The sequence below is a fragment of the Dermochelys coriacea genome, chromosome 7 (assembly GCF_009764565.3).
Source record: "Dermochelys coriacea isolate rDerCor1 chromosome 7, rDerCor1.pri.v4, whole genome shotgun sequence".
Lineage (NCBI taxonomy): Eukaryota > Metazoa > Chordata > Testudines > Dermochelyidae > Dermochelys > Dermochelys coriacea.
In genome coordinates, this window is record NC_050074.1 from 53,915,902 (window position 1) to 53,943,608 (window position 27,707).

At 44.4% G+C, this 27,707-nt stretch overlaps 1 protein-coding gene across 20 annotated transcripts in view; it reads right to left on the bottom strand.

Annotated features, from left to right (window-relative positions):
* Nucleotides 1-27,707, bottom strand: part of USP54 (ubiquitin specific peptidase 54) — a 250,097-nt gene that overhangs the window by 210,144 nt on the left and 12,246 nt on the right. Inside the window, exon 1 of one of the 20 annotated variants that reach the window (XM_043517991.1) lies at nucleotides 12,816-13,022. The exons of the other annotated variants lie outside the window; for them this stretch is intronic. The gene's annotated coding sequence lies outside the window, so the exon portion shown is untranslated. Of the gene's footprint in view, nucleotides 1-12,815; nucleotides 13,023-27,707 lie in introns of those variants that run through there. 20 annotated transcript variants of the gene reach the window in all.

Here is a 27,707-nt window from a genome sequence, read left to right on the forward strand (position 1 = left end):
TAATGGAGTCCCAACATTACCCTCTCCTAGGAGAAAAAAATTACCAACATTTTCCTCTCATTCCCAGCTCACTATTTCTTACATGGTTATCAAGCTCTACCATATATCCGCAACCAGGGCTGGATTAACTTTTTGTGGGCCTGGCGCAAAACGTATTTCTGGGCCCCCATGTGGTTGTGATGGACCCCTTCCAAGTGTAGGCCCAGCATGACAGCACCATTGATGCCATAGTAAATGTAGTATTGCTGGGATGGGGATGAAAACATTTATTCAAAAACAAAATAAGATATTTGAAGCCACACAGACCTCCACTCAGCCTATAGAGAACAAACGGAGCTAACATCAATGTACCCAGAATACCATGGAATTTGGTTTGTGTGGGAGGGAGTTGGCTAGTTTTGTCTTTCTTCTTTAAACACTCAGGGTCTGCTTGGGGCCCTGAACACAAGTGCTTAATTAGCACATTTATGAGCCATATCAAGCCTGAATGTAGCAGTCAGTGGTGTCGCATCTGCATCTCCCCACCACCACCTCCTCCTCCACCCAAAGATATGTTTTGTAAATACATTTTTTTAAAGGTACTTTGGTACAATAATGTTTACAAAACTTTGGGGCGGAGTGTGGGGAGGAAAATTGCTGGTGCCCATCTTTTGCAGGGAGAAAGGGTCACGGAGAAAACATACACTTTCCCACAAAGGCTACCACAATCCAGCTCAAGCTCCTATCCCAATCTTCACATCTGGGCTCTCCCCACCATCCCTCCTAGTGTCCCCATCCCACACAACTAACCCCCTAACAAAGGCTCTCCTCAGTCTCCCAGCTACTGCCCACCCCCCACCACACACACACTTTCACCCCAGGACTGTCACCTTCCTCTCTTCTACTACACCCCCTCCACACTGAGCCAACTCCCAGCTTCAACCCAGACTCTACCCTCCCTCCGCCCCTTCACACCAACCCCCACCTTAACACACTGCTTCTACACACACACACACACCCCCCAATCTTACCACCAGCTCCCCAATTGCACCCCGACTTGTCCCACAACTGCTCCTTTCCCCCAAAACTGGGCTGCACCCCCTCCCCTCCCCACAGTGCAAGGGGGCAGTTTCTGGGCATTTCCACTGGCAGGGAACGCGGCAACCAGCACTGACAAGCCCCACTATCACCGTCCCCTCTGCTTCCAGGGACCACAGACAACCAACCCCCACCCTGAAATGCAAGACTGAGACAGTGCCCAGGAGCCCCCGGGCATCATGTTCACCGGGGGACTGCCCCCAGCTTCCCACCGCCCCAGGAGAGTGGGGGAGACTCAGGGGGAGGGGGAGCCAGGAGCTCCAAGGGGGGAGGGGAGCACAGCAGGATTAGCACTCGGCACCAGACCATTTTCTTGCTTGGGATTTCTTTTTGGTCCGCTCCAACCACTTCAGCTGGGGTGGCTGGTAGCATGGCGTGGGGCATTCTGGGACTAGTAGTGCAGCTGGCAGCCCAGGTCCCCAGTGGAACACAGCAGCATGCAAACTACAACTCCCAGCACACCCAGGCCCTTTTTCAACTGCGCACTGCACTCCCCAGGCTGCTGAACGTTTCAGCTAGCACTGGGAAGTTGCTGACTTTTCACATTGCTGGTCTGTGGCCCAAGCTGGATTAACCCTTTGTGGGCCCCTTCCAAGTGTGGGCCTGGTGCCATGGTGCCACTGGAGCCATTGTAAACCCAGTGTGTCTGCAACCCCAATGGAGTTCAAACCAAGTACAGAATTGTTTGAACAAACTTCAGCTAAGCCAGGTTCTAGCATGGTTTGGACTATTAGTGTGGTCAGACCCAACTGTATTAGAACCCTTGTTTACACACCATTTTAGCCCCAAACTGAATGAGTCTCCTCACATGTTCAGAACCTGTACCAGGAGGTAGCTGATCTCTTCCTGCATCTGGGGAGGGACTGAACAGGGTGAGTGACCTGCTAAATGAAATACCCACTTGTATACCTTCTACTTTAGTTCCCATGTAAGAGTCCAGGACTAAACCAAATAATCCTCCCTCTTTTTTCCTTGTGCACAGGTAATACATTAGTAAGATCATTCACTTCCTCATTACATGGAGTGGAGTGGAGAGGCTTGCATGTCTCAATGATCCCAAGAGCTATGCTGCCTGAAGTCATGGACTCCCTTAGGGCTACAAAGTCAAGGTCAAGGACGAAGTTCCAGACAAAGTGTGATCCAAGAAGTCCCTAACGGCAGAGCAGAAGAAAGATAACTCCACAATGGAAGTGAAACTGTTGTGTAATGTCACAACGGCTATGAAGGGATGAAGGCTGCAGCAGATAAAGGATCTCCAATCATGGTGTCATCATGCTATTAGTTTCAAGTCCTCTATCTGTCAAGGATAGCGTGGTGACTGTTGTGCACCAATCTCCCCAGTTTAAAAGAAGTCCCAGACAGGCATCTTCCAGTTTTTGGGAAAACATATGCACAAGTCAAAAGTCCGGTGGCGATCGGCGACAGGAACAGGACAGTGAAATCCAGAAGTTCCTAGTCACAGACCGACACATAGGCAGTGTGTGTGTGTGATACAGTCATCTTGCTCAAGGACTGAAGCAGGTCGAGCATCTTGGCAGCTGCACCCACAACTGAGCAGTCCTTTTTAGAATCCACTCTGCTCGCCGCCCATGGGGTGGGGGTTAGAAAAGATACCCTAAAAACAGTCTTGCCTCTGTTTTTCCTGGCTGGACAGCCACATCCAGCAGGATCACCACCTCTGCGATCGAAAATATAAGCAACTTTTCAACTTGGAACATACGTACCCTGATGGACAACTCGAACAGCGACCGACCAGAGTGACGTAGAGCCATTATAGCTGTTAGGGGGCTTATTCCTTCACCCACTTACTTCCCTAATCCTTCTTGCATGAACAGAGAGGAACAATACTCGAAATCCAAAGGTGCAAACAATTTGATGTTTATTGGGGTGAACTTCCAGCAAGCATGATTCCAGTTTCCTTTCTTAGTGTCCCCCTTCCCAGCTCTGACACCACAAAGCCTTACCTGTGGCCCTGTTCCCATTCCTGCCCTTAGCTAAACATGATTCCAATTTCCCCACCCCCATTCCCTGTTCCCATTTCCCCCCCTTACTTCCTGATTGACTGCAGACTATATAGTAAAATTTGAGTTCTGCTTAGCTATACCTTAACCAATCATTTTACTGAAATTTAACTAACCAATCCTAACATGATTTAACCAATTATATCCCACCACCTTAATTAGTTTACACCCAGCAAAATTAATTATACAGCAAACAGAAACAATCACAGAACCAGACAGAGATTATACAGACCAACAATAGGGAAATGGGGACTACAGTGATAGAACAACAAAGAAATGAGGAATTCACATCCCAGCTATTGATAAGTGAGTTCTTGCCAGACAGGATGCTATCAAATTAAGTTTCCTTTTAATCTTCTAGGCACTTCCCTTTCTCTGGAGGCGATAGGCATTATCAGCACAGGATTGTATTCCTAACAGCCCAATAGCACCTTATTTCAATGTGACTAGTTTCAAATGTGAGGATCTAACCATTCGCTTCCCAGCCTCTGCTGCTTAGCCAAAGATCTTAGCCTAAACACAGGGCCTCAGACGGTCACAGTAAGAGAAGGACCTTACACCGGCAGACAGTGATTTTGATTCTTTCTTTTATACCTCTATAACTAGCTAAGTGATAAGAATACACCTAAATTCTTAGCATATAGGCCTTTACAGAAAGGCCTGAATATCTATATCCTAAAATATCATATAAATCTCCCCACTGTATTTTCCACCGAATGCATCCGATGAAGTGAGCTGTAGCTCATGAAAGCTTATGCTCAAATAAATTTGTTAGTCTCGAAGGTGCCACAAGTACTCCTTTTCTTTCTGCGAATACAGACTAACATGGCTACTACTCTGAAATATATCCTAACACTAGATCTTGAATTGAGTCCATTTAACATTGATATAGCTGCTATGTCCAAAACTAGAAGAGCTGATGAAGGACAAGTGAGGGAGGAGAAAGGAAGATACGCCTACTTCTGGAAGGGAAAAATCTATAGATCAGTATGTGATGTGATGATCTAGCCTTAGATGCACTATATAAGTGGAAAATATTATTATTAATATTAATAATATTAGCCCACTGCTAAGCAGAACTTTTTGTTCAAACAGAACACAATGACCAGTCCATTTGCATAAAGCTCCCTTCTCATGGGTTAGCAGGTTTCCAACTCAAAACTTGGCTGCTTTGAAGCTCTGAAGTTTAAGTAGATATCTTGTTACAATAGTATGGTACATTTTAATGGAGTTGCGGACAGGTCTAATAAAAAGTGTAAATAAAATGTCTGCCAACCTGTTATTTTTGCAGGCACAGAAGTTTCTTGTCCCTATTTAATCATGCACAGCTGGAAGTAACCTGGCCCCAGGGCAAAGAAGAAATCAGGCTGCATATTGTTTTACTAGCAACCATCTCCCTATAAGACCCTATGCCTTTACATAGAACACAATGGGATCATTAAACTGCTACAAGTATACTTCCCAGCCTGCATTGGCCTGCTGCATCCCACATAAAGAGCAAGGCTGCAGTCAAGAGCTTTCAAGTATGGCACTGAAAAATAATTTATGTATTGAAGTGTTGACTTTTAGGTTCTCCGGGGCTTCTCAAAAAGAGAGCTGCGGGGAAGGGGGATGAGCGCATGAAAGCTATTTATTTCTTGGCATTTTATAAAGGTATACAGATATACAGAGCACCAATTTACCTCAGAACTATAAGTAATTGATATTTGTAATTTTACCTGCTTACAACTCTGCCCTTGGTGGAAAATACATTTCTAACTAATGTAATGGCTAAATATATAGTCCAGTGACATACATGTAAGCCACACCATTTAAGATATCAGACTTTCAATACTAGCAACCAGAGTGCACCCAACAATCAAAGGTACCAGGGTACATAAATGTTTACTTCCTACCATTTGCAGTATTGTAAGACTAAAAGTTGTTGTTGTTATTCTAAACCTTGAACAGCATAGGAGCACAGGATTTACTGTAAAATGACTTTTTCCAGCATGGAGTTTCAAACCCAGACAATTTAGAACAGTGGTTTTCAACCTTTCCAGACTACTGTATGCCTTTCAGGAGTCTGATTTGTCTTACATACCCCACGTTTTACCTCACTTAAAAACTCAGGCCTCTGCTTCAGGCCTGGGCCCCAGCGAGTCTAACACAGACCCTAGCAACCCTATTAAAACGAACTTTCCCACAGTTTGAGAACCGCTGGCATAGTATATAGAATAGTATATACAAGTCACTGTCTGTATGAAATTTTAGTTTGCATTGACTTTGCTGCTGCACATCACATAGCCTGTTGTAAAACTAGGCAAATATGTAGATGAGTTGATGTACCCCGGGGAAGACTTCTGCATATCCTTGGTTGAGAACCACTGACTTAGAACATCCAATTCAGAGGAATTCACCCCAGAGATGAACTTCCGACTTGAGTACTTAGCCTTCTGTAGTTGGTGGACAGAGAGGAAAGTGAACACAGGTTAAAAGATAAGTAATTTATTTAGAGCAAAATTTTGCTCAACGTAAATTCTGATTAATTCCATTATCACCAATAAAGTTATTCTAAATTTACACCAGTGTAACAGCAATATTTGCCCCAGTGACTGCAGATAAAGACCTCTCAAACAGTCCTGTTTTGAAATTAACAGCAAGGGAGGGATACTTCCTTGGGGAAAATAAATTTCTTTACAGAATTCCAAACAGATATTTGGCAGTGGAATAGTTTACAACCTCAGATTTTTAGAAACCTTGATATATATCAGCAAAAATGTCAAGAAGATAAGCAAATTGTGATATTAAGTCCAAATAAGCTTGGAGCCAAGCTCAGCATTTCTCAATGAGTGCACAAATGCCAGAGACAGGCATTTGTGCAGCTTTCCCCCCCACCCCTCCAAATTCATAATATAAAGTGCATTTAAAAGTTTCTTGTGGAGAAAGGACCAAATCTCCTTCCTTCTCTAAAGCTATCTGGATAATTAGAGAATTAATGCCTCTAAATACCTGACACGTTAGTTAGGTTCAATTTTCCAATTTGTAGGTTTGTCATTTGTTTCGGTTTACAGAGCACAGATTTGAGAAAGAAATAAGGGCCTGCATCTGTTTGCCCAGTACTTTTTTCAATAAACTACTGTCACTATGATCAGGCCTTAACTGGAGTAAGCTTTGGCCATGGAGGAGAGAGGTGTAAAAAAGTCTTTCAGCACTGGCCCCAGACATGGCTGAATTGTAACCACTATGGTCAGACCACCATGCACAGGACTAGCCTTAGGACTTGGAAAAGGATCAAGAAGGTGATTTCCCCCACCACCTTTAAAGCCCCACACATTTTTGAAATGCCTTTTCCTGATTGCCCAGCTTGGCAAGCACACTAGCAACTCTGTTGTGTGCAACTGCCCAGCTGACCATGCTGGTTACACACTTCAGATGTGCTGTGGCTTGGAGTAGACAAGAGATATTGGATCTTCTGGGCATATGGGGAGAAGAGGCTGTGCAAACACAGCTGCAGACCAGCTGTAGAAATGTTGAAATCTCTGAGCATTAGATTGCTTGGAAGATGCAGGAAAAGGGGTACAACAGGAACCAGCAACAGTGCTAACACAAAAAAGCAAAGGAGACAGACAGTCAATCTGGTGCCAAGCTACAGACCTGCTTCTTTTACAAAGAGCTGCTTGCCATATTGGTGAAGACCCTACCACTATTCCGCACACTACAGTGGATACTTCTGAGAAGTACAAGCATTTATTTACCTCTACAGTGATGGTGACCCCAACTTACCAGGACATAGCTATTCACTTTGCATTAATTTACTCGTACTAGAAGAGGAATAGATACAACAAAAAGGTAGGATTATTACCTGCTTTACATTCCCCTGTAGAGATATAGGGGACCATAAGGAGCAGATTGTTTATGTACGCAGGAATCTCACTTGAATCCTCCTGAGACACACTGATGAAATATTAATTAAAGTACTCTACAATCCTCTCACAAAGGTTTCTAGGAATCAGAGTAGCAGCTGTGTTACTCTGTATTCGCAAAAAGAAAAGGAGTACTTGTGGCACCTTAGAGACTAACAAATTTATTTGAGCATAAGCTTTCCGATGAAGTGAGCTGTAGCTCACGAAAGCTTATGCTCAAGTAGCTCACGAAAGCTTATGCTCAAATAAATGTATTAGTCTCTAAGGTGCCACAAGTACTCCTCCTCTTGTTTCTAGGAATGGCAACCTTATTTCTTGCTGCATGGTAGGACACTTTCCCATGCCAATCAGTGATAACTTCAGCAGGCACCTTTGCAGCACACAGGCTAGCGACAAACAGGCCATGGAGACTTAGGGACACCAGCAGCAGCTGTGATCTCTCTGCCTTCATTGCCCTCAGGAGTGAGATATCGACTAAAGTCACCACTGTCTGTGGAAAATGGTGCTAGTATTCAATGCCATTACCTTATATTCATAGTTTCGTGCAACAGAGCAATTCCCTCCTCATTTCTCTCACCTTTGGGTGGGCCATACTCCATCATGGCTAGCGATCACAGGTAGTGATCAACAACTCGATGTCTAGTTGGCAACCGGAATCAAGCAGAGTACCCCAGGGGTCAGTCCTGGGGCTGGTTTTGTTCAACATCTGGATTGCACCCTCAGTAAGTTCGCAAATGACACTAAGCTTGGGAGAGAGGTAGGTATGTTGGAGGGTAGGGATAGAATCCAGAGTGACCTAGACAAATTGGAGGATTTGGCCAAAAGAAATCTTATCAGGTCCAACAAAGACAAGTACAGAATCCTGCACTTAGGATGGAAGAATACTATGCACTGCTACAGGCTGGAAACCGATTGGCTAAGCAGCAGTTCTGCAGAAAAGGACCCGCTGATTACAGTGGACAAGAAGCTGGATATGAGTCAGCAATGTGCTCTTGTTGCCAAGAAGGCTAATGGCATATTGGGCTGCAGTAGTAGGCGCATTGCCAGCAGATCGAGGGAAGTGATTATTCCCCTCTATTCGGCACTGGTGAGGCCACATCTGGAGTATTGTGTCCAGTTTTGGGCGCCCACTACAGAAAGGATGTGGACAAATTGGAGAGAGTCCAACGGAGGGCAACAAAAATTATCAGGGGGCTGTGGCACATGACTTACGAGGAGAGGCTGAGGGAACTGGGACCATTTAGTCTACAGAAGAGAAGAGTGAGGGGGAGGGGGATTTGATAGCAGCCTTCAACTATCTGAAGGGGGAGTTCCAAAGAAGATGGAGCTCGGCTGTTCTCAGTGATGGCAGATGACAGAACAAGGAGCAATGGTCTCAAGTTGCAGTGGAGGAGCTGTAGGTTGGATATTAGGAAACACTATTTCACTAGGAGGCTGGCGAAGCACTGGAATGGGTTACCTATGGACGTGATAGAATCTCCATCCTTAGAGGTTTTTAAGGCCCGGCTTGAAAAAGGCCTGGCTAGGATGATTTAGTTGGGGTTGGTCCTGCTTTGAGCAGGGGGTTGGACTAGATGACCTCCTGAGCTTTCTTGCAAACCTAACCTTCTATAAAAAGAAAAGGAGTACTTGTGACACCTTAGAGACTAACAAATTTATTTGAGCATAAGCTTTCGTGAGCTACAGCTCACTTCAATCTTCTATGATTCTATTAAAGGTGCCCTGCACGAGCACTCTAAAGTAGAAGTGTCAATAAGCAAAGGAGCAAGTGAAGTGAATTCTGAATCTTAACTGTTGCTTTCTGCTGTGACTATACTGACAATGGTACTTCTGTGCGTCTTATCTGCAGCTGCTCCCTTTGAAGCATTGAGGGCCCCTCAATCTGTGGAATGTCCAAGTCAGAGAGAGAGAGAGAGAGAGAGACATATATATATTAAAAAAAAAAAAAAAAAAAAAAAAAAAAAAAGAGAGAGAGAGAGAGAGAGAGAGGGGGCCCAGAATGACATGATCAATGAGATCCTGCAAGCCACTGCTGCATCCATGAGCAGAGGGCCTGGATGGTGAACATTGCAGATACCCTGGAGAAGGAAAAAGAGTGGAGAGGAGACAAGCCCAAGAGTCCCAGCAGGAAAACGAGAGGGAGATGTACCGGGACATATGGGGCTTCCACAGCAGTAATCACAGATGCTGAAGACTCTTGTGGACCTACAGGTTCAACAATCCTGGCCTTTCAGAGTAGCAGCCGTGTTAGTCTGTATTCACAAAAAGAAAAGGAGTACTTGTGGCACCTTAGAGACTAACAAATTTATTAGAGCATAAGCTTTCGTGAGCTACAGCTCACTTCATCGGATGCATTTGGTGGAAAAAACAGAGGAGAGATTTATATACACACACAGAGAACATGAAACAAATCCTGGCCTTGACTCCCTTTGCAGTCCATGAAAAATTCCATTGCAGCACCATCCAGACCCCTCTACAATATTCCACATGGTACCGATGCTCTCATCCCTACACCTACTACTCCACCCCAGAGAACATTAAAGACAACCACAGCTCCACAGAGAGGCTTATGGATGAAGAAACAACAGTTAAAGTCAGGACTGAACTGGGACAGCACTCCCTCCTCTAAGGAGGTTCCCCAAACTCCAGGGTTTCCCTTCGCGCCTGAAATGTCAACAAGACACCAATCATCAACCTTGCAGCAGAGCAGCAGGAGAGGAGCAGCAAAGACAGCAATTCTAATCAGAGTGATGAGGCTCAGCAACAGCCCCAAAGTTATAAGAAAGCTGTAGATGAGCTGTATGATGGGCAGCAAGCAAAGGATGGTAGGCTCTCCTCTCCCAGAAAAAAGAATCCAGCCCCTCTCCCCCCAGCCCAGCCAGCAAGGTTGCTTGTCCTTTCGAGACATTTTTATATACTGTACTAAAGAAACAGCTGCCCATGACCCGAGGTGCCGTGGGACAAAGTAGATTTAATGAAACTTTTCATAAAACACCACACTCTGATCCAAACCAATCCCAAGCGTGAATTAGCTGAAAAGAAGTGGCAGCAGCTGGAGAATGTGAAGAAAAAACAGGAGGCTAAGCAGCACACAGAAAAGAAGCTGGAGGAGGAAAAGAGACGGTGACTGGAGGAGATCAAACTGAATAAGAGACATGTCAATGGAAGGTGCTCCAGACGAACGAATAGGTGGAGCAGATGGAAGAGAAAAAAAAGACAGATAAAGAGAAATTTGCTCAGTTTGACAAGTAGAGCATGAAGAAGTGGGAGGAGACTGTGGCAGAGACGGTAAAGAAGATGGGAGATGCTGAGACCCCGCACAGACAAGACAAGGAGGCACGAAAACAGAAAGCACTACAGCTGGAGGAGGAATGCTGACACAAAGGGCTGATGCTGAAAGAGAGAGAGGAGGAGCAGCAAGGGAAAATGAAGAAGATCACAGAACTGAGACAGGCATGCTTGGCATGCTACAGCCTGCTGCAGGAGCCTGCTCCAGGGGGAACTGTGCTTAATCTGTGAAGAAAGAGGAACCAGGGTTCACACAGAGCACAAAATGCCATTTTGCAGAGAACGCTGCACTGCCCCGCCAGCATGACTTTGCACACACAGTGCACAGAGAACACCATAACTGAAGGCAGGAGGGGCAGCAGCAGCGGGAGGTGATTGCTAGCTCTAAGCCAGAAAGCTGAAGTCAAGGGCCAGAGAGGGCTGAAAGCCTGGGAGCAGCAGAGGGGCTTACCCACCAAAATCTCCACAACCAAATAGTTGAACCAAGGGGACCAGTGAAAGAGCCAGAGGTGTGAGAGATGCTCCCCCAACAAAGAAGCTGTGGGGTTCATGGTGGGAAGAGCCGGGTTGCATTCTGGCTGGAAGGGCTGTCCTGGCAGTGGTACAGAAGAGGACTGAGGAGCATGGGTGTGGTGGACACCACCAGAGTATGGTATAGAAGGACTTCAATAAGAGAAGCCAGTGTGGTTGCCTGCTGGGAAGAGCACGGTTTTGAGGATTATATACACAATAGAGGGGGGAAATGGTCTATATTTGGCACTTTTGTTGACGATTCAATTAACTATGTTTTGGTAATTAACTCGCCCCAAGGAGGTGTATTATTTAAGCAAGAGAGCCTGAAGTGGATTTACTGGGGGAATCTAAAGGGGGAAACTGAGGCAGACGTCTGTCATGCCAAGGCCTGCTGCAAGAGGGCTCTCTAGGCAGGGCTGCCTTCTGACAGGGGACTGTGGAGATTTTAAAACAAACTTCACATTACCATATACGGATTTGTGTTTATCAGTTTATAATCCAGTGATAAATCTATTTCATCAAGCAGAAGTTCGTAGGAAAAAGTGGGAGAGGAGGTACTCATACTAACTCATTAGAATTTCACAACCAACATCTCCTCTGTTACAAAACAAAGTGTCTTCGTATAAAAGTTACAGTTTAAAAGATTGTAATTCAGAAATACTGACAACAGTAACAAATCTGTTTTCAGTTAAAACTTCCTACAGACAGTCTCAACTCAGGAAAGGATTTAGTCACAACTCAAAATAATATAAATGCTAATTTAAAAAAATTATGAATTTGGAATGCTTTGTGTGGTCATGTGACTCAAAACACTGACATTTAATTATTAGTCCCTAATACGATCAAATTGCTTTCAGAATTTAAAACAGTAAGACTCATGGCCAACGACAGAAAGGCTTTTTACCACCACAACGTAAGTTAAGTCCACCACAGGTCTGCAGTGCTCTTACTAGATTTGGAGACAACACACACTAACTCCCATACAGGTAATGCAACTCCCTGCACTTTTTAGGCAGAATTATCAACAGTTGCAAAAGAGAAAGACATCTGCATGTCTGAGCTTAGACTTTCAAGTTCCCCTTTACTACATATTCCTTTTCCCATGCATCAGAGACCAAGATCTACTAGAAATTTCACATTCTATTAACACAAAAATAAAGTTCATTTACCAACAGTTAAGATTGCATCAGGTTGCACTCAACCAACGCAAAATTTTGGGAACATGGCAAAATAAAGTGAAGGGAAAAGTCTTCTGCATTCCTTGCCATGTTCATATTGCCTACAACAGCACAGATGACACATTAACACTTCATAAGGCATTCACCTTCATCTCCAACAGTTACCGAAAAGCAGCATGTACCCCAGCATCATCTAACGCGCACTCTAACACAAAACCTTAGTAACAACTTCAGTAACATTAAAGCAGACAAGCTTTCCACATGCACAAACTGGGTGTTAGTTCAATGTGCTGATCAGACAATACAAGAGCGTACGACATTGTATGTTTTGAGGTACGGTGCCCCACAGGTACTTCACCCAGATGACCCACACACACTATCTAGAGCCACTTGATGCAGGAAAACCATCACCAACCTCTCCCAGAGATAGAGCCAGAGTCCGGGGGGAGGGGGGAAGGCAATGGAACTGGCTGCTACCTGAGAAGCAGCAGCAGGGAGGGGAGGGGGAAGAGGACTGTGTTGAGACTCCCAGTCCTCCTAGAACATCGGTTCTCAAACTTTTGTATGGGTGACCCTTTTCACACAGCAAGCCTATGAGTACAACCCCCCCCTTATAAATTAAAAACTCTTGTTTTATATTTAACACTATTATAAATGCTGGAGGCGAAGCTGTGTTTGGGAGTGGAGACTGACAGTTCGTGCCCCCCCAACCATGTAATAACCTCACAACCCCCAGTTTGAGAACCCCTGTCCTAGAACAAACAGCAGGATTTCCTGTTCTCTGAGCAGAGGCTCAACACAAATGAATATGCAATACAAATTTAATTACATACTGCAGCAGAGTTCTTGGAGAGTCCGATCTGGAGATCTTGCCATTACTTGTTTCATCTTGTACATGAGAGCGGCTCTACGTGGACCAGTTCCAAATTATTTTAGCTCATGGTGCATTCTTTGTCAGTTATATTTTAAAACTTTCTAGTTCAACCACTGCATTATTTCACCAATTTAAATTTTCAGTACTGCAACCATTTATTTTCATTCTAGAAAGAGAAACAGTCATTGTTAATTCTGCATATATCATTTTCAAACGGTATTCCATGTCCAATCTATAGCAGCAAGGAACCTTTCAGTCTGGGCCAAGCGCAGCACACAAATACAGGAATAAGAACAGGAGTACTTGTGGCTTTCGAAAGCTTATGCTCAAAATAAATCTGTTAGTCTCTAAGGTGCCACAAGTACTCCTGTTCTTTTTGCAGATACAGACTAACACGGCTGCTACTCTGAAATACAGGAATGTGACCATGCACATCGGAGAGCTGTGCAGCCACTTCTTGTTGTCCCAAGCCTGCATTATGATGCAATCCTACCAGTCAGTGCTAGTTTCCCAGGCCCAGAAGCAGCATTCCACCATCTGCAGCTACTTCAAGAATGCTACTAACAACTTTGAATTGGCTCTTGCTACGTCCCACAGCAATCTGTCCTCCAAAGAATCAAAACCCTTGACAGATCGTTGTCCACACATCTTTGTTTGGCTTCGTCTTTTTACACAAATCTGTGATTGCAGATACAATAGCTTCAAACCTACACAGAAGTTGGCAGCAGTAGTTAACTAAGCCTATGAAAGGCTCAACCTGCTTTTTGGTTAGAGGCACAGGCCAATAGCTTCTCCTTTCAAGGGATCAGGAGAGATCCGCTTACCCCATACCCAATGGAACTTTGGCTGCTCCAATTTTACATTTAGATGTCTTTATAGTCAGACCTATATCTCTGAGTTTTAACGGTACAATTCCAGGATGTTTCATATGAGTTGACCAAGAGCTGCTAAAAATTGCAATGTCATAAAAATAGGCCCTCATGAAGTCCTGAAATCTGTTTAACACTCAGCTGACCAGCCTCTGAAAAGTAGGTCCTGCACTAATGGAATCTGAAAGGTAATATTTTGAACTCATTCAATCCCCTATCAGTAATAAAAGCAGATTTTTTTTCTGTGCATCTTCATCAAAAGGGATCTGCCAATAACCTTTCACAAGGTCAGACATGCTAACACATCTAGCTTTGCTCAAAACATCATGCATATCATCAATTCTGAGCACAGGATATGCATCTAGAACAATGACAGCACTGAGTTTTCTATAATAAACATGAAATGTTAATTATCTTTCTTAGGGTCCAAGACAACTGGTAATGTCCAGGAACTGCCAGACTCTTTAATCACCCCCCATATTTGAATTTGCTTTTGTAACTTGCCAGTGGTATGGTAGGTCGGACTGGACACATGATGATTTAATGAATCATCATGAGTCCTTGCTGGAGAACACTTGCTTGTATGCTTGCAGCGCAGACATTACCTCTGACTTTTCAGCTAGTTTTAACCGACAGTATACCTCAATATTTAAAAGTGGCCAATGACTTTGGCATTCAGCCGTCCAATCAATGAGGTATGATGCCTCAGTGTCTCCTTCAACACAACAAATCACATTTACCATTGGTTCCTGACTGTGATAAGCTTTAAGCCTATTCATAGGTGTACAACTACTTTAGTGGGAGGCCTTTTAACATATGTACAGGCATTCACCTCTTCTAACACTTCAACAGGTCCCTCCCATCAGTTTTGCATTTTGTTATTATCCACAGGGATAAGCACCATCAGCAACTCCTCTATTTCAAAAAAGCATATTTATCAAACCACGCCTTTTGTTTGGTTCAGCTTTGAGTGAGGTTAGTTTGAATTACATCTATCCACCATGCGTCTCAACTCTTTTCAGAGCCTTTGTACATATTCAGTCACTGGTTCCCCCTCTGTCTCAGTGTCCCCTTTCCATAAGTCTCTGAGCTCTAGGAGTCCTCTCACTTTCCTTTCATAGAGAAGATCAAATGGGGGCAATCCCTGTAGACTCTTGGGGCACTTGCCTATAAGCAAACAACACATGAGGTAACATTTCATCCCAGGCCTGGGCCCAAATGTTGGCCTACATCTCCAGCATGGATCTCAGTGTCCCATTGAAGCTCTCAACAAAACCATTTCTCTCCGAGAACATTTGTCTTTAGTTGTTTCACTCCACACAACGCCCATAATTCACTGAATAGCTGTGACAGGAAATTAGGCCCACGATCTCTTTAGGGCAGTGGTCCCAAAACTTTTCAGGGTCACATCCCACCCATCCCAGCCAGGGCTGAGTAAGGCTGTGGCTGCAGGGGATGGAAGGGAAGGAAAGACAGACAGAAGTAAGGAGGCCAAGGCTGCGGACCGGGCCAGGAGCTAAGGGCGGGAGCAAAGCTGCAGCTGGGCCATAGTGGGGGCTGGGGCAGGAGCAGAGCTGGGGGAGAGGCTGGATGGTGCTCCCTCCCCGCTCCCCATGAAGGCAGGCCCGGGCCTACTGTGTCCCCCCAAACGTTCCTGTGCATGCCCCTACAGGGCGTGCCCCACAGTTTGGGGACCTCTGCTTTAGGGAAATGCAGTCTATTGAAAATAGCGAAAAGAGCTTTTCCCACATAGTCAGCTTCTATTTTAGACCTACTGCCTCTGGATATCTAGTGGCAAAATCCACTACCACCACCATCTGGTGCCCCATGGGCATAGTTTGAAGGGATGGGGGGGCACCCGGAGTCATATGCCACTGCCCCTCCCCCCAATTTCTGGGAGTGCCAATCTGCTCTTGCAGGGCTTGCTCCACTAAGCCTGCTGGGGGGTGGGGGGACTGTCTTACCCACACTGCACCTCTTCCCCCTCTCCCCCCGTTTCTGGCTCACTCGGCCCCTCTCCCTGGCAGCTGAGTGGGGAACAGAATGGAGCTATTTCTGCTGAGCGAGGGTGGCCATTGCGGGTTGATGTCTCTGCAACTGGACACTGCCTCCTGGGTTCTAGTGCCCGTCTTCTCCACCTTCTACATGTGCTGGGCTCCCTGCATGGCTACCATCCTGTTTCCCATGCACTGGTGAGTGCCCACAGGTGAGCAGGGCAAGGGAGTCAGGTGGGAGAAATGGGGGGTGGGGTGAGAAGAGGCAGTTGGAAGGGGGGGGGAATAGGACAGGGGAAGAGAAGGGGATGATGGAGGGGTTGGGCAGAGGAATGTGTGGGCCAGGGAGGAAGAGGGAGCCCAGAATCCAATGTCCCATTGGCAGCAGCTACAGCAGAAAGGCAGGTGGAGCAGCACCAAGAGGCACCAGAACAGCAGCATCGCTGCAGAAGCCTGTGCCAGATTTGCCACAGCTCAGGTCACTACAACACACAGCAGTAGCAGCAGGGGCTTCCCTATTAAACCAGCCCATTCCAGGCAAGGGGGGGGAAAAGATAGCCAGGGGCTTCAGCATGCAGGCATATGCTGCCCTCCCAAACTATGCCTATGCTCTGATCCCAAGCGATGAGGAAAAGGTCAGTCATGGGCTAGCAACATTAACTCCCCATGGTGCTGGGCAGGCACAACTAGTTGCTTGTAAGGATTCCCACAGCTTTTGTCCTTCCCCATGGCAGTATCTCTGCTCTATCATCTAGTCCAGTGGTCCCCAACCTTTTTGTGGCCAATAGCACATTCATGTTTTCAGAAGAGTGTGGTGGGCGCCAACAATTTTTCAAGGCTTATTTTGTATTTGTACATTAAATATTACGAAAAACATTTAATATTACATAATATATGAATCCATAAGCTAAAAAAAGGTAATTTTACATGTAAAAGGTATTAATTAAATTCGGCAATTACTCTTTCACCTTACTAAGTGAATTTGCTCTTTATCTGCTGTAAGAAAAATTAAGGAGGGGTTTTTACAAAATAAATATCAAATAGTTTTCATCTTATATTTTAATAAAGTAAAATTATTTTTGATTGGACAGTTTTTTGGAAAAATGTAGACTAGCTGTAGCAGAAAGTGAGGCTAGTAATATTTCCGTCCTATATATAAAACATTGTTGAACTGCTGGTCCAAATATATTTATTATTCTTACTTTAACACAGAGAGCCAGTTATGGTTAATTAAAAAATATTCTTTGTATTGTTACTTGTATCTGGATTTCAAACAAACAAACAAACGTTAATCATATGCGCTCATCAGCACTTAATGGAAAATAAGTATCATTAATTCATGTGGTTTTTCTAATATAGTCTGTGTGATTTTTGGCAATGCATTTCTTCAGCCAATTTTTCGTAGTTGGGAGAGTAGGATGATATTCCAGTTTGTAAGCAATCATCAAGATGGGCATCTGTAAGCCGAGATCTGTATTTTGATTTTACGATGTTCACTGTTTAAAACAGAACTTCACATAGATTAGTGGAACCGAAATTAGATTTTATTTTGTATGCTACATTTTTTAAAGGCAGGAAACCTTTTTCGGTCAACCAGATTCCAAAAGTTTTCATCTGTTGCGCAGGATTTTAGAACAATATCATTTTGAAGATCCAAAATCTCCAATTCCACGTCTTCTGTTCTTACTTGAATGAGACTCGCAATCGATGTAGCCATTTCTGTTACCTCTATTTGGCAAGTAAAAGGATTCACAAGAAAGGCAAATAGGCTCAGTGACAGTGAACTGTTGAAATCTCTTTTCAAATTGTTCCAGAAATGTTTGAATGTGGATAACAAATGGTGATGGGTTAAAATCACTGTCACATACCATTCTCTTCATACTTGGGAAATGTACGAGAGACAGTGTCTTCATACGTGACATCCAAAAGATCAGTTTTGCTTTGAATGATTTTACAGAACCTGTCTTTTCCCTGGAGCTCAAGATTTTAAATGTTCAATTTGTCAGTGATGTCGGCAAGAAAAGCCAAGTCCATTAACCAGCTGGAGGTCTTCTAGTTGCTCCAAGTTCTGATTTGTGGACTTCAGAAATTCTTTAATCTCTTCTATTGGGCTTAAAAAACATGCAAGAATTTTACCTTTGCTCAGCCATCGTACTTGTGTGTGCAAGATAAGATCAGATTATTTATCATCAACATCTTCCAACAGGGCCTTAAAAAGTTGGTGTTGTAAAGGTTTCGCTTGAATAGAGTTAATTATTTTAATAACAACATTCATGACGCGTTGAAAAGAAAGAACTTTGACGCACAAAGCTTCTTGGTGGATAATGCAATGAGAAGACAAAGTTCGGAAAGGATTCATTCTTCTTGCAGAGTGCAATGAATCCATTGGCACTGCCCATCATTGCTAGCACCCCATCAGTGGTGATCGCACACAGCTTGTGTAGCGGCATACTAATTGATGTTGCGTATGATTTGAATAAATTATAGCTGTCCTCACCCTTTGTTCACCCTTTCATAGGCAATACTTTTAGTAATTCTTCTTTTACAGTGAAGTCACTAAATGCCATCCTTACAATAACTGCCAACTGTACTGTATCCAATATATCTGTCAACTCATCAAACTGCAGTGAAAACCAGTCACATATTTCCAAGTCATCCTTTAGCTGAGTTTATACATCGCTTGAAATTGCATGTATCCTCCTCATAACTGTGTTGTCTGATAACTGCAAGTCTTGTATTGCCGACAAAAATCTCACGCTTGTTAGGAAATCTTTGAAACAGGCAATCAGCACGAGTCAAAAATGCTTCCTTCAACAATTCACCATCTTGAAAGGGTTTTTTCTTCTTTGCGAGCAGACGATCAATTTTAAAGGAAGCAATAGTAGCACTTTTAGACTGTACCAGTGAAAACAGATTAATTTTATTCTATCTGCTCAACAATCAACTCAAATTAAACCTCTCTCAACTCAGATTTAAGTGGATGGCTAATTTCAAAAGAATCGTGATTAGTTTGGAAATGGCATTCGACATTATGTTTTTTCGGCATTGTAACAGTACCACTGCACAATAAGCAAACACATTTCCCTTTATTTTCAATAAAACAATAGGATTCTTCCCACTCTGCACTGAAATAATATGTACGTTGTCTTTTATTTGAACCACTCAGAGGGCAAAATGTTAAAAAAATAATAATAATAAATTGCAAAGCACGAAAAAACAGAAGTATCAGTGCAGTGGAAGAATACTCACATACAGGGCCAGCTCCAGGCACCAACGGAGCAAGCACGTGCCTGGGGCGTCACATTCCATCCATTCTTGGGGTAGCAGAGTCCAAGCGGGTTGTCCCCCCCCCCCCCGTCCCTGCTTCGGCAGTTTGGGCAAGTGTTGGGGTTTTTTTGCGCTTTGGCAGTTCGGGCAGTGACAGTCCAAGAAGCCTTCGGGGGGGGGGGAACGGACACGACAGTTCTGGGCAGCGCGGAAAGAAGCCGGAGAGAAGCCGCAGCCCCGCGCCTGCCGGACTCTTCACCGCACTCATTCTTCCCAGGGTTAAAATGAAGGGCACCTGTTTTACACCAGGCTTCTACACACCCTCCTCTCCTTGTGTGGCTTGCAGTCACTGGATCCTTTAGCTTGCATACATCAGCTAAATCAGCAGGTTTTTGGATTGAGTCCATGGGCTTATCCCAGATAGCTTGTCTGATCTCCTCTGAATTCATACCAAGGAACTGTTTCTCAATTAAGAGATCAAACAACTGGTCATAATTCTCTGTCTCCTTCCCTTTGGCACCTTTTCTCATCAAATCTCAAAATTTACACACATTCTCTATGACTCATCTTATCATTCATCTTGAGAGCTCTAAAATTTTACTCTATATACTTCAGGAGTAATTTTAAACCTTTGCAATACAGCCATGGTGAACACACCCTTGGGGGAGGCTAGCCCCCTACCCCTCAGCTCTCTGCCCAAGGCCCTGCCCTTCTGCTTCCCCGCTGGAGCCTGGAGCACATCACCCTGCCACAGCCACTGCACCCCCCCATTCCCAGTGCTAGGCGGGCTGGTAGTGCGGCTGGAGCACCCCTGTCCCCAGCATGGTCCCAGTGCTGGAGGGACAGGTGGCATGGTATGGTCTTGCACACCATGGCCCTCAGACTGCCCACCCCAGCCTCTAGGCCACAGAAAGGAGGGAGCAGCAGGGGGCCTGGTGGAGTATGGGCGGGGTCATGTTAGGCCGTTTGGGGAAGCATGGCCTCTTACTACCAACAATACCTGCTGCCCATGAATACAGCCTCTTTAAACTCACCTTTTTCAATGCCTGTTCCATTGGTATTTCATTAAATACATGTAATGCTTTACCTGACAGCTTAGTAATCAAAATTGGGACTTTTGTCCTCTAGAACTTTATGCATCGCATGTAACCTTACAAAAGTGGTATTCTTCAATATTCTTCTGCTTCTTCGTATGCAGGGCACAACCTGTCCCAGCTGGGTGCGCCTTAGGGAGAGACAGCACTTGTGGGATCCATCCATACTTGTCCCTCGTGTCCAGGTTATACAATTTCTCACAGATTCATAGATACTAAGGTCAGAAGGGACCATTCTGATCATCTAGTCTGACCTCCTTCACAACACAGGCCACAGAATCTCACCCACCCACTCCTACGAAAAACCTCACCTATGTCTGAGCTATTGAAGTCCTCAAATCGTGGTTTAAAGACTTCAAGGAGCAGAGAATCCTCCCTCAAGTGACCGGTGCCCCATGCTACAGAGGAAGGCGAAAAACCTCCAGGGCCTATTCCAATCTGCCCTGGAGTTTGGGTGTGGTAGGGACTCAGGGCTGGGGCAGCGGTTTGGGTTGCAAGAAGGGGTGCAGGCTCCAGGCTGTGCTTACCTCAGGTGGCTCTCAGAAGTTGCAGCATGTCCCTGCGGCTCCTAGGCAGAGGCATGGCCAGGCGGCTCTACACGCTGCCCCATCTGCAGGTGCCACCCCCACAGCTCTCATTGGCCACGGTTCCCGGTAAATGGGAGCTGGCGCTTGGAATGGGGGCAGTACACAGAACTTCCTGGCTGCCCCTGAACCTAGGAGGGACATGCCACCACTTCCAGGACCCAGGGTAGGCAGGAAGCCTGCCTTAGCCCCGCTGCACCACCGACCAGACTTTTAGCAGCCTGGTCAGCTGTGCTGACTAGATCCTCCAGGGTCCCTTTTTGACCGGGCATTCCGGTCAAAAAACAAACGCCTGGCAAGCCTATCCTTCTCTATATTAGCCATTTGCATCCTTTTAGTCCACTCTGCCACATTCAACTTCTGTAACTCTATCTCAGCCAATTTGAGTTGTGTGGCTACCTCATTGAGGACCATCTTTGCCCTCATTTCCTATAGCATGTCTACTCATTTTTACACTTCCTTTTTTCCCTATTTCCTCACCCAAAATAAAAAAAAATAAAAAAAAAAAGATAGAAAGTAATAAAACTGTAACCTTTCCCAACGTCTTCACTTGAGAATCACTTAAAATTATTTTACCAGTGCTTTGAAGTTAAAACCTCATTTAAAATAATAAGTTGTGTGTAAATTCTGTTTGACTGCACCAGTGTAACATGTTACTGGGGATACGCTGCAGCTTTCAGATCTGGGTTTCTTTATATTTCAGATTTCAGAGTAGCAGCCGTGTTAGTCTGTATTCGCAAAAAGAAAAGGAGTACTTCATAGCTCACGAAAGCTCTAATAAATTTGTTAGTCTCTAAGGTGCAACAAGTACTCCTTTTCTTTTTATATTTCAGAGTTTGTCTTTGTTTCCAAGGTCAAACTGATCCCCTGGAGTTTAGTCTCCTGTCTCCTCCACAATGCCGACTTCATCTTCATTAAGGGGTTCCCTGGTGTACTCCCACATGATATTTCCTGCTGCAATTTTACAGTATAAGTGTTCTTTCTTCAATCTTCTATTCAAATGAATAGAACACTGAATTTGGCCATATCTGGTCTGAGGTGTTGGCCTCTTTTCTTTGTCTAGAGAAAAATTGTTTATCAACTCCCCCGACATGCCTGGTTTAAACATGTTTTAGTCACAGACTTTAAAGCATAACATCAGTTAGTATCCATAAGTCCACACACAGCATTGCCACATACATTTCACAATGCCATTATTGACCAGTGCATTGTTACTTTTGAAATGACAACTTACAAGGCAGTACAAATAACATCGCAGTACTGTTTACGGCAGGGGTCAGCAACCTTCGGTACATGGCCCATCGGGGTAATCCGCTGGCAGGCTGCGAGACATTTTGTTTATGTTGACCATTTGCAGGCACAGCCCCTCGCAGCTCCCCGTGGCCACGGTTCACCGTTCCTGGCCATTGGGAGCTGTGGAAAGCCATGGGCCACAGGGACATGCAGCTCCCAGTGGTCGTGGTTTGCCGTTCCTGGCCAATGGGAGCTGCGGGAGGAGGCAGCCAGCAAGGGGTATGCCCGTGGACAGTCAATGTAAACAAAACGTTTCGTGGCCTGCCAGCAGATTACCCTGATGGGCCATATGCCAAGGGTTGCCGACCCCTGGTTTAGCATGTGAACAAAGGGGTGCCAAGGATCACAGGCTCACAACAGTATCTGCTGGCGCACCTGAATGTCAGTTCACATAAGCAAAGACACCACAAAAAACAACGTGCACTTGGAATGCAGAAAACCCAGAGCTTACGGCTGAGAATTCTCAGAACTTTCTTTTAACATGGGAACAGCATTTCCATTGCTACAATGAAGCAAATAAGGAAACTTGTGTATGTGTTAAACAATTGAGGCCACTCAGAACCATAAGCATGGCTGCCGCCTATGCAATTACAATCAGTATGAACATAGTAATTTATTCACTTCTTTGCATAATAATATGGGTCCTGTGTTTAGCATTCATGTGAATGCTCAAATTAATTCCGACATGTTGAGTAACCATTGGAAGAAGAGAAATCCATGACTAGGAAGCTGTAAAAATACTGCATACTTTTTTAACTCCATCCCCTCTCAAAAAAAAAAAAAAAAAAAAAAAAAAAAAAGGGAGGAGGGAATGGAAGCAAGAGAAAGTTAAAATACAGCAAACAACAACATATATACTAAACAGTTTAATTGAACTAGAAACGGTTAGACTGATGGTAAATTTTACACTCTGTTGTAAAAATCCAAATGCAAATAAACTGAGGATTCCTAAATAAAAAAAAACAAAAAAAAAAAACCCTATGTTTAATTAGAATCCTCTTCTGTATTTTGAATTTCAGACTCCCAGAAGTTTCAAATAAAGCCAGGGAGTTCCAAATAAAGTTTCACATAAAACTTGCTTTGTATGCATGGATGAGAAATGAGCATCTCATATATGAACAATTTTTGATCAGTTATGTTTCTTATATTTGTCTTTTCAATAAATATTAAATGCTAATGAAAACACTTGAAAGAAAGATGTGTGCTGGGCAATACCAGTACTTGCCTAGATAGTACCTACAAATTCCATGTATCACATGACAGAGGAAAAAAATGCATCGATATCTTTCTGCACCTGAACCTGTAAATATTATTTTTCACAGTTGAATCAGATGACTCAATTGGACACGTCATTGCAGGTATTCTGCATTTTCCACCTCCTCTCCCCCAACCTCACATATTCCTGTGCAGGATAACCCCACAGGGGAAGATCATATCAGTGTTGCTACTTCTGCCCAGAAAACATTGGTAAGAACAGGTTTCAGGGTAGCAGCCGTGTTAGTCTGTATTCGCAAAAAGGAGTACATGCATCCAATGAAGTGAGCTGTAGCTCACAATTCTTATGCTCAAATAAATTTGTTAGTCTCTAAGGTGCCACAAGTATTCCTTTTCTTATTGGTAAGAACAGTAACACCAGAGGGAAAATTTTCCACACTTTGCGCCTGTTGTAGGAAAGCTTTTTCTGTTCTAGTAAAAGGACTACGCTTTATTGCTTTTCATGTCTGAGATAGCTGGCTTCTGCTGGGTCACCAGGAGCTATGAGAGAAACAGACTACACATCAATTTCACTTTGCAGGTGTGATGGAAGAGGAAAATAGGTAGAGAAGAGGACTGATAATGCTCAAAAAGTGCTAAAACAGAGAGAAAAGAAAGATCAGCAAACTGCTTAATTTTAGGATTAAAAAAAAAGTATAGGAGTTTCTTTCAGCTACCAATGTAATTATCAGTAGTAGTTAACAGGACTAATCACTGAAAGAAATTCAGAAATAAGACCACCTCCTCAAAAAAGGAAGAATGCCATTTGAAAGTGTTTTTCCACAATGAGCGCTATTTTCCATGCCAAATTTTTAACTTTTATACCCCAGCTGTCCGGGGGAGGGGAAAAAAAAAAAAAAAAAAAAAGACAAGTTGCCAAAATGTTTTTGTAACAGGAAATGCATATTCTCCATCCATCCCACCTCCTTCCCCTTACACACGCTCATCTTAGTCAAAAATATTTAAACATGTTTTCTGCGAAACGTACCAAAAGAGTCATGTGTGGGCAAAGACCCAGTCTGGAAAATTTCAACAAGTTCGGAGCAACTGAAAACCAGTGGTTAGAATGAAAACTATTATGCATCCTTAGGTACAGTTAAGTTCCCACTACAATTTTTGGGGTGTGTAGGCATTCTTTTCCGTTCCTCTTCAAATTTAAACATAACATACTTCAATATATAAAATCACCACATCAAGTACACAGATGTACTGTTGGCGATTCTTTTCTACATTCCATAAATATTTATCCATGAGCTTCCTATAATACCATTACCAAATTATATAAAATACCAGACAGGTAAATTAGCACAGAGATTGCGGACTTCATACAGAATATTTCTCTTTATCTTTCCCAGCTTTTGGGATGCGATGCTTGTGTGCTAGTTTAATACACTGATTACAGTATGGCAAAAAAGTTTTAGAAAACTGGCAGATCTCGCAGAACATTTCAAAAGTAGTCAGATACACTCTATATTATCAATGTTACCGCTTTCCATGTTCTTGTCCTAGTTATTTCCTTCTTTTTACCCCAACAGTAGTGTCCTATATACTACAATGCCATGTAGATCTATTCAAAGCATTAACCTGTTTGTGTCACAGTGACTGCACATGTACTGATATGCTAACAAATGCATTCCTAGTTGTTTACTGATCACTTCATACACTCTCTCTACTGGAAATCCTGGGAGGAACACCAGAACGTCTCCTGTCATCTCATGCTTTGTGACACACGTTATTGGCTGTGGCCCAAAGTATTTTTATCTTTGGGCATTTCCATAAAATGTTAATAAAAAAAAATTCCTCCACAAGCTGTCTCTGGTATTTCTGACTCACTTGTGTGTATTTTTAGTTCATTCATTCTTGAATGAATTTTTATCCCCCCCTCTAAAAAGGAAAAGAGAGTCATTCACAAAATTGAGTGAAGTTTTAGCCTTCCAAGGGAAGCAGTGGGGACAAAAGATCTATCTGGCTTTAAGATTCTACTGGATAAGTTTATGGAGGAGATGGTATGATGGGATAGTGTGATTGTGGTAATTAATTGATCTTTAAATATTCAGAGTAGATAGGCCTAATCCCCTGAGATGGAATATTAGATGGATGGGATCTGAATTACCCAGGAAAGAATTTTCTGTAGTATCTGGCTGGTGAATCTTGACCCCAAATATGGCGATCAGCTAAACCTTGAGCATATGGGCGAGAAGGAATTTTCCTCCAGGGCAGACTGGAAGAGGCCCTGGAGGTTTTTCGCCTTCCTCTGTAGCGTGGGGCACCGGTCACTTGAGGGAGGCTTCTCTGCTCCTTGAAGTCTTTAAACCATGATTTGAGGACTTCAATAGCTCAGACATAGATGAGGTTTTTCGTAGGAGTGGGTGGGTGAGATTCTGTGGCCTGCATTGTGCAGCAGGTCAGACTAGATGATCAGAATGGTCCCTTCTGACCTTAGTATCTATGAATCTATGAACACCACTGCAATGGCATACTTGTTCTGTGGGTAAAAAGAGGACTTCAAACTCCAGGGCTATCAAATGCACTGAGTTTGTCATTTATAAAAGTTATAGAAGGGAGGTGTCACAAGGTGGCTGGCCCCATTAAATTAAATAGGCCCAGCTCCTCCGTGCCAGCTCCACTTTGCCAATCAGAAGCAGCTATGAAGGATAATGGAGCATCAGAGGCAGCAGGAGATCCAGAGAAGGGAAGAGTGTTTCCTGGAGGAAGGCTGAAAGCAAACTGAGCAACAAGTGAGGTTTGCTGGATGACATCCCCAAGCCAGAGCTGGAAAGTGCAGAAGACAGGAGAAGCAGCGGCTGCAGAAAAAGGTGCCTGTGGGCTCTAAGCTAAAGAGCCGAAGCCAAGAACCAGGAAAGGACCATGGAGCTGGCCTGGCCTGAGAGAGTGCAAGATCAACCAGCCTAGTAACGGACAGATGGATAGAACCATGGTGGAGGCAACAGGCCCCATATATCTGCTGGCAGCCTGTAACTGCAAACAGTCTGAATTCCTGCAGCAGGTGGACACTACCGACCTGGTCTGGCTGCACAAGATCTGCGATGATGCCACCAAGATATTCAGCAGCAGCCACAGTAATGAACCGGAGTGAACAACAAAAATGACATCCCAGAGAAATCATCAGAAGCAGCAATTTTCTACTGCTCTGGATGAGACCAAAGACTCCATCAGGAAGGAGGAAGAGGAGGAGTATTAAGACAGCATCTTCTAAGCAATGTTCCAAAAGATTCAAGAAGAAAAAAAGGGTGACTGAAATAATCGGGGTTGTGGGGGGGAAGAGGCATCTCCATCTCAACAAGTGACAAGATCCCAAGTTACAGCACTTGATACACACACCAAGGTACTTCCCGAGAAGTCGGGACTAGATGATCTCCTGAGGTCCCTTCCAACTCTGATATTCTATAAGTCAGCTGTCCAGCCAGTGGAAGGGAGGGTCCCCTTAGTAGAGATCATTGTGAATGATTAAAATAGTACTGAGTTACATATGAAGAGAAGTGTGCCTGAGAAAGGGCAAAAGTCCCCAGGTCACTGTCCAGAGTCCACCCATGGGGCATATACCAGCACCCCGCTCCTCATAAAGCCTAGCCGTGGGGCAGACACTAGCACCCCATGCCACGGGGCAGCCCCCAGGCACCAGCACCCCACTCCCCACAGAGCCCAGCCACGGGGCAGCCTCCAGAACCCCACTCCCCACGCCACAGGGCAGCCCCCAAACACCAGCACCCCGCTCCCCACACCACGGGGCAGCCCCCAAATACCAGCACCCCGCTCCACACAGAGCCCAACTACAGGGCATCCTTAAGCCCAGGCAGCAGCACCCCTGAATCTTTACTCCCCCCAACTTCTTTACTGTCCCACCGGGGGACATGGTATGCTGAAGCTCTGCCCTTCCTCACCCTTTGCCAGAGCTGGCTGAGTCTTTCCCCCGTACCCAGGAGAATGAGGATCAAAGAGCATGCAGCCTCCAGCCCTAACAGGCTGGGCGCTCTGCTCACCGCGAGCTGGCCTCTGCAGAGTCCAGTGGTCCCTAGTGACAGCCAGATATTCTGTGGGGCAAACAGGGAATTCTGCAAAATTCTGCATTGCGCAGTGGTGCAAAATCCCCCCAGATGTAACTGTTAGCACTGTAACCAAATTAGCTTATAGATACTAATTCCCTTTCATGTCTTAATTGCCTTTTGTGACCAGGATCCTAGGGGGGCCACGCTGAGATTGCTCAATTAGAGTAAACTGCAAAGAATGGGACAGACAATCCTCAAAACTGGTGGTTATTCTAATATTTAGATTCACCAAGCCAGCAACAAAACAGCTTCCACAATGCCTTACTGGTTGCCCAGAAGCCAAAAATACAGTTCCCTTAAAGCAACCCTGCCTTTGTGCTCCCACCCAGATATTCAAGTCAAATATGATGAGGATTACTGAAAATCTTGTTGATCATATAAAAAGTTCTACCAATCCCAAAGGATCGGACACATTACCCTCCAGATTAA